At 36.4% G+C, this 15,824-nt stretch overlaps 1 protein-coding gene across 5 annotated transcripts in view; it reads right to left on the bottom strand.

Moving 5' to 3' along the window:
* LOC129576133 (protein slit) overlaps nucleotides 1-15,824 on the bottom strand; it is a 300,168-nt gene that overhangs the window by 150,193 nt on the left and 134,151 nt on the right. For all 5 annotated transcript variants that reach the window (XM_055460719.1, XM_055460723.1, XM_055460724.1 and 2 more), the window contains one exon: nucleotides 8,128-8,155. The gene's annotated coding sequence lies outside the window, so the exon portion shown is untranslated. The remainder of the gene's footprint in view (nucleotides 1-8,127; nucleotides 8,156-15,824) is intronic.

Below are 15,824 nucleotides of genomic sequence, written 5' to 3'. Positions count from 1 at the left end.
AATACACACGATGTGAATCGCAAGCACTTGTACGGAATAAAATGTGATGGTCGAGGGAGAATTAATTATTTTAATTGTCTGCTTAACACAGAGTCGGAACGCGTTTTGAAATTGTTCTACGAAATCGTGATCATTTCAACGAAATGGCTTCGTTTTGTTGTAAAATTTATGACGAATTTGATTGTTTCGTTTTTTCCCCTTAAATGTCAAAGGAGCTCCCTTTCGATAGATTGAGACTTTGAAAATTGAAGAAAAAACAACTATACAGGAGTGTTTTTATTTTGATATGGGAATAGAAACTGTTCTAGAACGTGTTTTGATAATTGTAAAAGCATCAATGATTATTTTAGTGACCGGAAAATAATTTTAGAGCCCATTTTGATATATGGATGCACTCGAAATCAATTGTGATGGCTCGAAATCTAAAATTTGTATTGAGCCTTTTGTCATTTTGTAGATTAGATATATCTTGAAAATTGTACGTGCAAACACCAGGTGGACATTAGACTTTCAAATTCTGGCATATTTCGAAAATCATACATTTTCATTGGAAAATGTTACATTTCACTTCTTGAATTTGTAATTTTTGCAGAGAAAATCGAATATTATGATCGATAAAAAAAATGGAACTCGACCGATCGGCTCTTCCCACTCAAATTTCATGGACAATCTAATTATGGATCTGTATTTTTTCTTTTCAAGCCAATTTTCCTCGTATGTTCTTCCTCTCAATGCTGGCGTTCACAATCGTCACGTTTGAACAACAATAACACCAGCCCATACTCAATAAACAACAATCGACGGCTGTGTTGAAATGAATTTTAAAAATATTGTTGATTGCGCTGCATTATTTTGATCCCGTTTGCACTTTTACCCCATGTCAAACAAATTGACATTATTGGATTCGCTGATGTTGGTGTTGCTGGCTGCTGTATCCATTTTTTGTCGTCCAAATCGTTTGAGTGTGGTTGCGATGTGCATCGATCACTTTGATTTAATTCTTTGTGTGCGGCCGGATAAAGGGAATGTGTGCATTTTTTTTTTTTGTTCTCTTGGTTCATATCAATTTTTGTGTTGCTCAGTCATGTATCATCAGCGCAATTAAAATTTTTTAATTTGTATTTATTTTTATATTTAATTTATTAAATTACAATTTTCATTTCGGTCATTTCATTGTTATTGGCATTGCTCAGTTCTTGTGATTTATTGTATGAGCCAACGAATGAGTGGGCTGAGTGTGAGTCTGTGTGTTTTTGGGACCACTAAAAACGAAGTGAATAAATAATTGCAAATCTGAAAAACAACAGCGCCAGAGTATGCCCAGTGCCCACATTCATAATATGAAAGTGGTGGCATTTAACATGACCAATAAAATATGAAAATGAAATCAAAACGGCATATACATATGGTTGTGTGTGTGTGTGTGTGTTGTCTACATGACCCGTTGATGCATGCTCATATAAAACAATTTATATAAAAAGCCACATGAAACGGGACTGTGACAGTGCAGTCGGTGGTGGCGGCCATGTGATGAGTGAGAGAGATGTACTGCCATGCAATTAATATTCGTGTATACGGAATTCCATTATTACAGCCTGCGCTTTATCGCACACAAACCAGTGTACGAACATCGACAACAACAGCGAAAACTACAACGAAAAAAAAAACGCACGGCACACACACACACACACTCATTTTTTCACAATAAAATGTTGAGAAACAGATTTGGTTTTTTTTCGCTGCTGTTGTTGTTACTTGCTGCTTTTGGTTTTGTGCCTACAAATGAAATGCAACGGCCAAAATAAAAACGCAGCCAAACGATTTTTGGTTGGAAAATGAAATGCAAATTGTCCATGCGAGCGTTTGCGCTCAAACAAATGGACAGGCCGGATGGGCCGAGTGTCTGCGTGCAGCAGATATGACGAGCATGAGCGTAACCACGAGTGCGTCACTCTCGTTCGATACCTTTTCCCATGTCGCGTGTGCATTTTTCATACAAGTATAAATATTTATGCATAACTGAAAGCTGATGGTGTTAACGAATTTAATATCAAATATTGTTTTTGTTCCTGGACTTTTGCCGTCCCTCTCTCTCTCTCTCTCTGTGATTTCATCCCTATCTCCCTCACTCACTCTTGCTGTCCTATGTTTGTTTTTCAGCTCCGACACACGCTTGCATTCTTGATTCGTTCGGCTAAATTTTATTATTGTTGCCTGTGTGTCAAAAATGGATTTTTAAAACTAAAATACGTGTGACCAACAAGAGACAGCGGCTGTTGGTGGGCAAAGAGAGTTTTCCACCGAATTAAGAGACACAAGAAAAAAAGACTGTTGAATACACATAATTGAAATGCAGTGCTGAAATAAATGGCCATTATAATGAAAGGCACACCAACGTAAGCCAATCATTGCAGGCCCAGAATGAAACACGCAAAACAAATCCGAATATTCAATAAGAGAGGAAATAATTAACGCACTTTTTTCTCTTTGGCCTAGCATACTCTCCCACTCTGTCGTGTTGCGTTTCCTTTCTTTTTTGTGCTCGCCGGTTTGCACTCAGGTTGGTCTTTTTCAAATAATCTGCCACGAATGACATTAATTGGAAAAGTGCATCGAGAGAGCTTAGTATATCAAGCCTAACATTTGGCGACTGAACATCGGGCATTAATTCAAATTCATGGGCATCAATTGATAATTAATTGGACCGCATTAATTACGATGTTTTATCAATTTAAAACTGGATAACATCGATGAATGGCCATTACACTCGATTGCTCATATCTATTTAGGCTTCAACGTTGATTAAAATCAAACAAAATCGATTAAAAAACCGCACACATACACACACACACACATGCAGTCTCCGTGCTCAGTGCACTGCTTGGCATAACACATCACAACTATTTTTACTGCTTGTTTCTGGTTTAGTCAATGAATTGAAATTCGTTATTTATGTTTAATTAAGTGAAACTGAACCGCCAAATATGTGGCAATGGCTGGCATCTGCTCAAGCCAAATCACTCACATCATCCCAGCTGAACAGCAACGAAAAAAAAAAATACAATCCAGGACACAGAACTCATTACAAACATATATCCAGCCAAAAGTATGTTCAGTGTGCATTAACCCATTTTAAATGCGAATACACACAAATCGTATACTGCAAGAAAAAAAAACTGAATTTAATGGCTTTTTTGCACAGTTTTTTTCTGCTTTTGTCGATAACCACCACTTTTATATTGCCACTGATTTACCACCACCGTGAATTATTCACATAAAGATTTTAAACAAATACATTATTTCATCAAATGCTCTTAACACTTGTCCATATCGATACTCTGATTTGATTGCATTCACTGAAACTGATTGCAATTCAAGTTTGATTAAGAGTGGAGATGATGAAAGCATTCAATAATTTTGATGGAACCAGTATCTAAAAGGAACGTTTATGGTGTACAAAAGAATGATTTCATTCATTTACCAAAAAGGATTTGAAACGTCCACCTGAAAGAAATTGGCTAATCTACGAGATAAAATCGTTTGAACATTTCAAAAATGTTCAAGTTGTTCGAACAAATGTGAATCGTATTGTTTGAATTCATTTTGAATTTCAAAGAAACCAATTTGAGTTGAATTTAGAAAAATGCCGCTAAAATGCGTTTAATTGAGTCGTGTGACTCAGTTGACCCGTACGCTAGTGTGAGATTTGATTGAATGAGTGAGTGACTTTGAGTAAAATGGAATTTTTTTCTGTTTTTTTCTTATCTCTCTTTCTCTCTCTCCCTCTCTCTCTCTATATATCTCTCTCTCTATATATCTCTCTCTCTCTCTCTCTCTCTCTCTCTCTCTCTCTCCATGTGTATTTTCTTCTCGCATTCTTTTACCTCTAATGTTTGTGGTGTGAAAAAGAATTCACATACGTTCCTAATTAACATCTTAAAATCGAAAAAAAAAACAGAAAATACATTGGTTGTTTTCAAGAGGCATTTAACGGTAAACAGCTGTCAGCAAATTGAAGCATTCATATCAGAATCGAGTCAATTGAATGGTGCGTGAAATGCTATTCAACCGGGTTTTGTCTATTCACATGCGATTGAAAATGTACTTTGTGAACGAATGAAGAAAAAAACTCATCTTTCTTCTTCCTTGGGCCGTATTTCTTTTTAAATGGAGTCGGGAGAGAGAAAAAAAAAACGAAACTAAATAAAGAAAACCCAAAACAAGTGAAATGCTGGGACAACTGCTGTAAATTCTCTATTTAAATAGATAATTTAATCGGAACCGAAAACGGATTTTCGTGGAACCTTCCGCACACTTGTAAAAATAAGAGAAGAAAAATCAAATTGAGCCTCGACCGAAAACGACCGATACCATTGGAAAGAAATAAAAAAAAAACGGAAAAAGCGACAAACAAAATGAAACGTAAATAGATTTAAATGGCAAGTAAGTGATAAAACGTTTGTTGTTTATTTTTTTTTCTTCGGTTTTTTTTTTTGGAGTGTGTGCCAGTTCTGTGACCGCAGCATTGCCTCTCAATATTCATAGTCTTAATCAAATGTATGTTTCTTCGTTCCTCTTCTGGTGAATGAATGAATTTTAGAGAAATCGTACAATGAATCGTGCGAACGAAAACGTTTGAGACAGCGGCTGATGTGAATGAATTTTGACTCTGTTTTTTTTCCTTCTGTTCTTTTCGTTCGGTGTGCGAATCGATCCGGAAATAAACCGAACCGATTTTGATGGGTAAATTCAATCGCATATGTGTGGTTAGAAAATATAAAGTTGCCGTAGCTCTACCATCCGACCAATACACCGACCATGTGTTGTCTCACACATACAATTTTTGCAACACGAAAAACTTTTCGTACAATTTATTTAATATTGATTTTCATGAACTCCCATGACAATCTGTGTCGTGTGCAGTGTGTTTTTTCTTCGTCGTGCGATTTTAATAAGTTTCGTTAGATTGCGTGAGCGTGTGTGTGTGGTGTTCCTTTTTCATCTTTTCGTTAAACGTGAGAATTGAAGTGTGTGATGCAAAAAGACAGCAAGTCATTTGTTGGATACACGCTTTGTGCTATGGAGTAAAATGCTGCAAAATTACACAATTTTGCTGATTCATTCAATGCGATATAGTTTAATGGGAGTTTCAATTTTGTTATAATTGGAAACTTTTTCAACTTGCTTGTATGAAATTACTGTGTTTAAATTGCATTTTTGTCGTCAGAAGAAAAAAAAAAACGACTTGGACTTTTTGAGAAATTTTCTTTATGAAATTTAATGAATGTGTATTGTTGGAGCGTTTTGTTCTCGATCCATAGCAATGATTTACTCGATTCTTTGCTCAATGGAGAAACCAATGAAAAATAGAGAAAAGACATGCACACATCTGGTCAACCGTGCGCCATACGCCAAAAATTTCCATTCTTGTAAGCTTGAGGCGTACATACGCACGAATTGATTCGAATGGAAATGGTGTACATGGCAACAAAAGCGGCAACAATCGATCATGATATCGGCAATCGACGGCTCAATCTAATTTATTTTGGTCGAAAGCGTGTTTTTTCTTTGGCATGCTTTACCTATATTTTAGCCGCAATTGTACTTTCTTCCTCTTGCTCTTTCTATTCATCTCACACTCTATGTCTCATTCCCTTGTTCGTCCTTCCCTCTTTCACTTGTTCGCCTTTCTCTTGCTTTTTTGTTTTCTTCAATCCATTTCCTCAGGAGCAGGAAAGCTCGGGTAAGCGTGGTAAGCGTACAGAGAATAAAATATGTGTCAGAAGCCTGAGAATACCATGGAAAATATTGTAATGTTAATACACATTTGAGGGAATCACTTGTAAATGTGTGAAAATGGAAAACCGAATCCGGCCAGTCGAAGCGAATGCTATGAATTTTCAATAGAATTTTGTGTGTGCGTGATTCATAAGCCATTCACACGCACCCGATACCATGTGTGTAAATTGACAGGCGTTTCTCTGTATCATTCTCTCTCTCCCTCGCTTCCTTGCCCGTTCGTTTGCTCTTCAAATATATATTTTGAGATATGCGTTCGGTTTTTTGCACCTTTTGAAGATGGATTTTCGTATGGTATCTTTTTTCTGCAGCTGATGCTGATGATGATGATGTTTCGGAAAAATGATGAGCCAGTAAATCATTCAATGGCAAAGCCAAATTCCAATTTTCCCAACGAAAGCCGAACAACTGCGCATATGAAAATGATATAGGAAAAACGATTTGTCGAACAATAATAAACAATAGCAACCGCAGTACTCTGGCTTCGTTTAAAAAAAAAGAATCGAAGAAGGAGAAAAAGCTGAGTGGCATATAGAATTGGTGGTAAAATGAGTTGCCAAATATAATTCGTGTTATTTGCTTGTCGATATGTGAAAGAAAACTATGGATGCGTGCAAAAACCCGAAACTGAAATTGTTCCAACAATAGAAATTGCGAACGAATAGGAAGAGATACATCCAAAAATAGACTATTTACACATTGAATGGATGAACTCATCAATAGATAGCTATCGTAGTCGCGCTCAGCATGGACTTTATATCGTCGAATGTCGTTAGCAGCTCGTTGTTCGAGCAAGCGAACAAAGAACAAGTAAGTACTGAAAATTCAAACGAAGTCTTAGTTCAAACAACCGTCGTCCCTGTATAGTAATTTATGTGCGAGAGTAGATGCGATAATATTCGTGACCTGCTTAAACGTTTCAGTGCACAGAGATAAATTCCTGTATTGAAACGTCATCTAATACACATACGCACAGCGCATGGATTATTATCAATATTTCAGTATCTCGATTGACTTCAACAATCATTGTGTGTTGTTTTGTTTTTGTGTATGCTTGTACGAGTAATTGAGCACGTGTTTTGCAATGAAACCAAAAACGTCTATATCCACTAAGTCCCCGTTCACCTTCCTGCATAGGCATTCGTTTCGATGATCTTATTCCTATTTCTTATTCATAATTCAAATTCTTCAATAAATTCAGCTGATACGTGAAGACGAAATCCATACGCGAGACGATGTTTAAAAAGGGTTTTATTTTATTCAATCTCATCATATGATTCTGGTTCGTTCGTTGGATCTGTTGCTCGAGATCAAAGGTCTCTGTGTGATTCAAATAACAAATTCAACTGTATTCAAATCAGTCTTAAACCGAGTCGAAGATTTCGTGCGTCGTCTCGGTCTCTCTGCTTCGCCGACGAATTTCAAAGTCTTTTTTCATGTGTGGCTTTGGAAATTATCAGACACTTATCGAAATGTCAATCATTGATTTCAATGACTTTTTACGGTTATCCGCCGCATTTGCCACTCTTGAACCATTCACCCACTGATTCATAGGGCCAAATATATCAATTTCTGACGGGGAATTGATAAAAAAAAAATCGTGGAAAAAAACGAAAGAAATTCAAATGCGCCGGCATTTGGGTAACATTTCGTGTCTGTAACAAGAGAAATGAAGCAAATACTTATCGAAGAGAGACTGGCGTCTGGAAAATTTCATTTCGCTGTATGTTGGTCGCTTTTTCTCTCTCATCTAATTATCAATATTCGCTGGGTGTCTTCACACAAGTACCATTTTATGACGAGCCGTTTTTACCACGTGTTTACTCTTGACTGAGTTAATCATTGCGTTAACAGATCGATATCAATTTTACCAAAAAATCTTTTCAAATGTTCAATCGATTCAGACATTGTCGATATTTGGCTTTTACGATGCTCTTGAGTTTTGGCTCTTTAAGTGATTCAAATGTCGATTTTAGCTCTGAAACTTTCTTTCAGCCCACAACTTTCTAAAGACTACAGTCTCTCATATTTCATCTCTTGAGCAAAAAGAGGGATTTATTTAGCGCCGTCGAATGTTTTTTTTTTCATTGACTTTAGGTAAGAACAAAAAAATATTTTTTTACCGAAGTTTTCAGATGTATAAATCATGAACTCACATGTTTGAAATGGCCATGCTGTGCTTAAACTTGTACACAATACATTACGCGCGCCATTTGCTTTTTGTTTCGTTTCTATATGATGGACGGGTAATTTCAAATTAGAAACGCCTAAATCTACAGCTTTCCTATAAACAAAATTCGTTTGCCATTTGAGCTAAAATATGCTTACCTTATATCAGTAGTTTGGAATTTTTGATCTGAAAATATAAAATAAAACATGAAATTAGTTCTAAACATATTCGGAATATTTCATATAATTATTCAAATGTACATTTTCTAATCAATCCTGTTTATTTCAACTGTCGGTTTTCCTCTCTCATCATTTTAATTAAATAAGATTATTAATTTTCTTCGAAAAAAATTGAATTATCCAAAATTCGTTCTTTATACTGCATTTGAAATATATACACTATACAGTCGCCTCTATTATACATCAATTTTATGAAGAAGATATAGATTCCGACGTGACAATCCATTCAAATTAAATGATTGCATGTGATCGAACGGTTTTTTTGCAATGGTCCATTTCAATATAATAAATTCGAAAGTTCAAATGCGGTTCGGAAAAAGATGAAAAATAATGAATAATTTTGTGATAGTATCGCTTTGGTCAGTAAGAAAAGTAAGTTTTTTCTTGCTTCAGAATTAAATCATGTGTATGCTACTGTCGCATTCATATTGTGTTGCAAATAAATAAAAAGCGAAAGTTGTGTATGGGTTTTTTCATTGACGGAACATGCTTTGATTTTGATATGTTGTGTGTATTGTTAGTGTCGATGAGTTTTCCATTTTTCATGATAAACATTTGGCTTTTCTTTGGCTTTTCGGGTCTGGTATGAGCGATCCGTCATCGTCACCAAGCATATCGAGAAACAGAAGTGGAATGAACGAAGGAAAGAAAGAGCGGTTGAGACAGAGAGTAAGAGAAAAAGAGATCGAATAGCTGCCGTATGTGGCACAATCACCCTCGAATGACAAATGGCAATAACATCATATGATGCAAAAATATTTCGTTTTCGCCGATTGAATTGCAAATATTGTTTATTCAATACAAAACGTTGGCGATGGCCAACAACCGAAACCTGCTCACTACGGAAAGATTGAGTGAGTGAGAGAGAGAGAGAGCGTAACAAACGAATGCATTGATATGAAATGTTTTTATATTCTTTGTGCAATGCCAATGTGTCCTTCACGTCTTTCATTTCAGTATTCACAGACAAAGGGAGCAAGAGAATTGTGTGCGTCTGTTTACTTTTCTATTTAACATGTGATGACATTGAATGTGGAATAGGATGAAGTAATAGTGAGGCGATGGCTGGGTTGCCAGACATAGATAGCAAGAGAGCAAGTCAAGAGCGCGTCAAAAAGTGCAGAATTGAGGAAAAAAGGAAGGCCAAGTAGGATAGGAATAACGAGACACACACACAGAGAGAGAGAGAGAGAGAGAACGATATATGGAATATTTGGTGAATCAGAATACAACGGGATTGAAGTGAAACTCGAAAAATAGACACGAACCATGCCACAAAACAGAGAAGGGTCTCCAACGGATCAGCATCAAGTGTGAACAAAGAGAGAAATGACAAACAAGCAATAGCATCAACACCCGTAAAATAAAATAAAATACAAATAAAAATAAATAAAATAAACAAAACAGCAAGCAAATAGGGGAGCAAACGAACGAAAGTGAACGAATGAGTAAGAAAATGAGTGACAGAGTGAGGGCAAGTGAACGGATGCCAAAGAATGCAAGACGCACGAACGACGTTGCTTAACCGGAACAAAAAAGGTTTGACATCTTGAAGGCACATCGTGGCAGAGTGAAAAACGCGGGGTGGAATGGAGAAATAAGCACGCATTTTGCACACCCTGCGCGCCCTTTTACATATTCGACCGAATATTGAATTCAATGCTCACCAAATAGATAAGCAAATCGGAAGGTATTTTACTTTTTCGAAATGCTAATACATATTAAATGGATCTGATTTCGCATGCAATGCAATGGAAACAAAAACACATTTTGCCAACGAACTCATATCATCGGATGGATACACAGAGCGATAAAAGAATTTTAAAGAGACACAAAAAACAACGTATTTTTCTTCTGTGCATGTCTCTGTGGAAATAGACGCAGTGATGGACGGATTGAAAACAGCATCTGGAACAGCGATAAGCATGCATATAACCATCAGTTAAGTTATACGATTTCGGGTTTGTTTACATTTGAAGAGGCGATAGAAGAAGAGAAAAAAAAATTACCGAAAAGAATGCAAGGGATGATATGTGACAGTGTTTGCGTGCATGTTGTGGCAAATAAACATCGAAATAAGCCATTTGACTGGGAGAAGAAAAAAAAAACTAAGGGCATCACATTAAAATTGAGTGAACTCGTATTTTCTTGTCTTCAAAGCAACGGCAACGCATCGAGGCAATGATTGAAACTTCTCCTGATATGGTTTGTATTCATCCCTATACTATCAAAATGAGACTCGAACAAAAAAAAAAACTGGTACACACACAAGGAGTGTCGCACCGAAGAGCACTTTCGAGCCACGATGAATGAATGATGAATCGCTTGGAAACCAAAAGCAAAACAAAACAATTGTCACATCAAATATTCAAATTCAAGCAACTTCTAAGAAGACTCTCGACGAAAATCAGCCAATAAATAAAAAGGCAGCCGATTTTTTAAAAATGGATCAACGATTGATATCGTTTTTTCCTATCATTCGATAGCATCTAATGCCTGTTGCGCACATTAAGCCTATCGATTCCCGACTGACTTTCAACAACAACAACAGCAACAAAACACTTTTCGAAAAAAAAAAAAATCATCCGCCCTCGAACCATGGCTTGATTGCCATTGTCATCACTTAGACTCTTTTTGCCCGTCTTTTTTGGCGATGTATTCAATTTTTTTGTTGCGAAACAAAAATAGGAGACAGATTCAACACTGAAAATGCACAGTACATTCCGATTCGAGATCCACATAATTTATTTTCTTGACAGCAAAACGCAAAAGAATCATTACATACAGCCATCATGTTGACTACGATCGTTAATGAAAACCGACGAAAACCACTGTTCTCAAATGCAGATTGCCCCTGATGTGAGATGAGATGCGCGCATGGGCATCCGTTCACTCTGTCGCTCGCTCCAGAGAGAGACAAGTGAAGTGCATGTGTGAGAGGAGATGGGATTGGTCTTGAAAAGAGCAATAGAGAGAGAGAGAGAGAGTGCGGATGACCAGTAAGTAAGTCTTTCATCTATTTGATTCGCCTATTCTTCACTGCCAATCTTTATTAACTAAAATATATGGATTTGTATGTATATGTGGTGCGATGTTGTTTTTTTTTTCTTCTGCTGTGCATACGAGAAACCGTCGAATGGTCAGTATTCTTGGCGTGTTCACTGTTCACACAAACACATGCATCACATGCTGAATTCTCTCAGTCTACATATTTATCTTTCGTTAGCGTTGTCATGAAATACACACTCACATCTCCCATGTACCATTTATTATTTATGTACATCAAGTTGCTTTTCTTCTATTTTTTTTTTGTTATTGCTTCTTTCGCCTCGTCACACAACCCAAAGAGGTCTCGAGCAAACCTGAACCATTGAAAATGCCAGCACTTTCGCTATAGCAGAATATTTCAGCCAGGGCGAGAGAGAGAGAGAAAAAGTAAAAGAAAAATATATCAATAGCCCAAAAAGCAAATAAAAGAAATGTGAGCCAGCACATGGGAGTTTTAACAGTTGAAGAAGAAAAATTGGGCGACATTTTTGCGACACGAACCAACTACCCATATTGAAGAAGAATAATTGTCGATTCTCTCTCTATATATTTCTCTCTCGCTCTCTCTCTCTCTCTCTCTCTCTCTCTCTCTCTCTCTCTCTTGTCGAACTATTGAACCCAAAGTACATATCATGAATTGAGAAAATATGAAGTATGGAAAACCCAAAGCATAACGAGATGAGCGAAAAAATGAAACAAGTGAAAGCAAAAATAAACGACATATGACAATGAGATAAACCAAGAAGAAAAAACGAAAATTGACTAAAAACGAAACTGGGTTGGTTTTGGTGAAACAAAACATCTGGTTTTGATCGGTTCGCTTTGCATTCAATCAATATCGACATGTCTTCCAGCCATGCATATTTATTCGAACATTTCAATGGGACGATTCCAGAATTTCAAAACCGTCAATGGAATGATAAAAGTCTCTGATCGGATTTTTTTGTGTGGAAACTTTCCATTTTTCAAATTGAACTCTTTTGCATGAAAAAGGGAATTTGTAGAACGAACATTTGATACGATCAATGGAACTCTAATTTAATGAAATATTTTTTAAGTTCAATTTAACTGAAATTGAGATTTTTCATAAAGGGACCCAAAATGAATTCACGGAAATGTTTTGATTTTGGGCTTAAATTCGATGTGGGTGGGTGTGTTTCTGCAGATTAATTTTGCCTGCTGTTAACATTTTTTCAACACAGAATTTTGAAGTATTTTCATTCAGTCACTCCACATGCTCGTCGTTTAGTCCAATCTGTGAGTACTAAGTTTCCGTGAGTGATACGCAAGATGGCAGCACCTTAAATGGCATTTTTATACACAAAGTAGATACTTGAGTGTAAATTATGTTAGTGGCGTATCAAAATGAAGGTTTAAAAAAAAATACATTGTCAATATAGAGCGTGTGGTGTGACTGTTTTCATTTCATTTAAATATAATACAACCATGAAAAACATTTCAATTAGTTTCAATTTACTGAAGAAAAATCGATCATTTCAATTAATGGCCACGAGACTGAATAAAAACACCGTAACAAAACTCACGATCGCTTCATGCAAATCTCGATGGCTCAAAGCATTCAATACAACTCAATGTAAGAGTTTTTGGACACTTTAACAGTCAACGCCATCTATATTTTGAGCGACTGTGGTGTTCTAAGACGATTTTGGTAAATTTTGTGTGTAAATGCATACAATTGATTTTGACACAAAATGTTTTTGAGAATCGTCATATTGCGCTTAAGAGTTTGTGATTGTAAAAATGTTCATGCCGTACGGCTGTGAAATGTGATTGAGCGAAATAGATAGAAAATGTTAAATAAACGCAGTATTCTGGTGAAGAGATTATGTTCTTTTTTCAGTGATTGTTGTGTACCTTTGATTCCGAGACGTTAACGCACAAACAACGCATTTTCAAATGGAACACGAAAATAAACACAAGAATAAAAACGAAAGAATGGAGAGAACGGAATAAGCTTCGATTTTGATATGAAAGTCAAATTGCTGTAGACGATAGACACTATAGTGCTCAGTCGGATCTGCATGCAATCACTCCAGAGTTTCAAAGTTTGCTACGCGCTCTTTCGTTCATTCAATTTTTTTTCTTTGCAATTTCGAGAGCTTATTGAGTTGCTCAAACTTCCATATGGAATTACATTGAGTGTCTCAAGTCAATGATGAACAACAAACGGGTAAGCGAATTGGTAGAAAAAAACGTTCGCCCCGGCAGACACAAAAAGAGAATATGAAATGTTCAGCTTTGTTGTAAATGTATATTGATGCTTTTTGGGGGTGTGTGGATTTGTGTGCATGTGCGCTTTAAGTACTTTCCTCGCCAAAATACAAGGGATTTTAGTTTGGATGCATACAATAGACGCGCGCATACGCTATCCGCTCTTGTTATCGTCGGATTATTGAACGTAGGGAATTACTAATTCCAATATACAACCCAATGATATGTTTGCAGTTTGCTCAGTACTTGCTCTTGGAAAGGTGGCTCTTCCCCAACCTGCCATGATTTCCAGAAATGATGGAGGAGAAATTGATTTTCAAAAAAGTGTTTAAGATACCTATCTTTTATTCTCAGATTTCTCTCCCATCTGAGAGTTTTGGGCGTACACACACATCGTTGATTTTATCCAGTGTAAAACCCTGAAAATGCTAAGATAGGAGTCTTGATTTTGAAATCCTTGACTCAACGTAGAACCAAAAAATCTCTTCCCTTGCACTTCTCCTCAACAGTCATTTCTCCGAAAGTTTCGCTAAAAAGAAGTGCATAAAATTCTCAATGCTCGAACACGTCCAACAATTTTGCTGCCAAAAAAAATGATCGAAATAAGACGAAGACAAGAGTCAAAAGATACAAGCACAAAAAAGAAAAGAAAGAGAGAAAGCAAACATGCGTTTTTGTATGGCTCAGCATCTCAGCATTTCGTATGCAGCGGATACATCGACGACGCAAGTCACTGTATATGCGGTATACGTTGATGTGTACAGCTACATCGATTACACACAAACAGAGAGCGCAGTGTTTGTGTGTAGTCGATGTAGCTGTGCACATCAACGCACGCCACTTATACAGTGACTTGCGTCGTCGATATGCTGGGATATATCCACTGCATACGAAATGTTGAGATGCTGGGCCATCCAAAAACGTATGTTTGAGAGAAAGGAAAAAAGTCACGAAAATAAACAATACTACCAAAGAACAGTTCTGAAAATAATGCACCGGGAATCAATTGTATTGCCGTGAAATAGCCGAGAAAAATGTAAAACAAAAAAAACGGAAGTTTAATCAAATTTAGTGTTTGCATTGAATCTAGTTGAGTAATTATATACAAAAGTCAAGCGTTCATTTCGTGAGAGAAAAAAATGCAACGATGTACACAGCAGCCTGGACGATAATAGCAACTATGGATTTTGAATGAAATTATGAATCGATTAACAGCCGTTAAAAAATATGTATTGAAATTTCCATAACATGATTATACATTTTTTTTTTTTTTCAAAAAAAAGAGAGGGTGCTCGCCTCTCCAATTTGCTCAGGGAAAAATTTAAATAAATGTATATTTTTGCTGCTCTGCTGCTGCCGTTCACTTACTCGAAAATTACGAGTGCTTCAACAACTTTATGTATTTATCGATTTGCAGGTGCTTTTAAATTGAAATGGAAAATATTTCACCATTTTTTCTCTATTCATCTATTGAATGTTTTGCCATCCATTTGGCCGGTTCTCTCGTTATTTATACGAAAAAATTATGACTGTCAATAGGGTGAGAGCTTGCAAAATTGATCACAATAATAGTTTATATAAATTGCGAAACCATTGGAATTGGTGGGGGAGGCATTTGAAAGCAACACTCCCAAAAAAAATCAATATTATTGAAATTTTGTCACCCCAGAAAAAATGTTGGATTTTCCAATCTCAATCATTAAATATTTCGACATTTAGCCGATGGCATTCTTATGTTTCGTTATATAATAGATTTGTCGGCACGAAAAAAACTCGAAGTATATTTTTGCATTTTGGAACTAGAAAAAAAAAAAACGGAAATTTTAACTGAATTGGAAATGAGAGTGAAAAAAAACGCGGCATCGTGATAGAGACATCAACAACAAAATCCAACCAAATTAAAATCGATAATACAATTTGATGTGTGTATACAAAATTATTGCTTGATTTTTGCCGCTGCTGTTGTTGCAGTTATTTTTGTTACACTGGTTATTTTCAATACACAATGGGAGAGCGCATTTTATTTGTGTTTGCTTTGCATTTTTCATTGAATAAAAATTGTTGTTTTTGTGGTATGCAAACACATACACAACGAACGAGTGGTTCCGATATTGACTTCTCTCTCTCTCTCTCTCTGTCTCTCTCACCATGTTCAAATTTACGGGGGAGGCTTTTCTTGAATTTGTTGTCTGGGGGCTTACATTGGCTGCGCAGTTTTATTCAGTACTCTGTCGATATAATCTGTCATTTGCAATTATCTACGTTTGGCGATTGAGAGATTGTGGTACAGAAAGAAATGAAGTTAACAGCGAAATGAACATGTTTCGATGGAACAA

Source organism: Sitodiplosis mosellana, unplaced genomic scaffold, assembly GCF_009176505.1.
Source record: "Sitodiplosis mosellana isolate CC-2019 unplaced genomic scaffold, AAFC_SMos_1.0 Smas_scaffold_6181, whole genome shotgun sequence".
Taxonomy (NCBI): Eukaryota; Metazoa; Arthropoda; class Insecta; order Diptera; family Cecidomyiidae; genus Sitodiplosis; species Sitodiplosis mosellana.
Note: the sequence above shows the minus strand (reverse complement) of the source record. Positions and strands in the feature narration are given on the sequence as shown.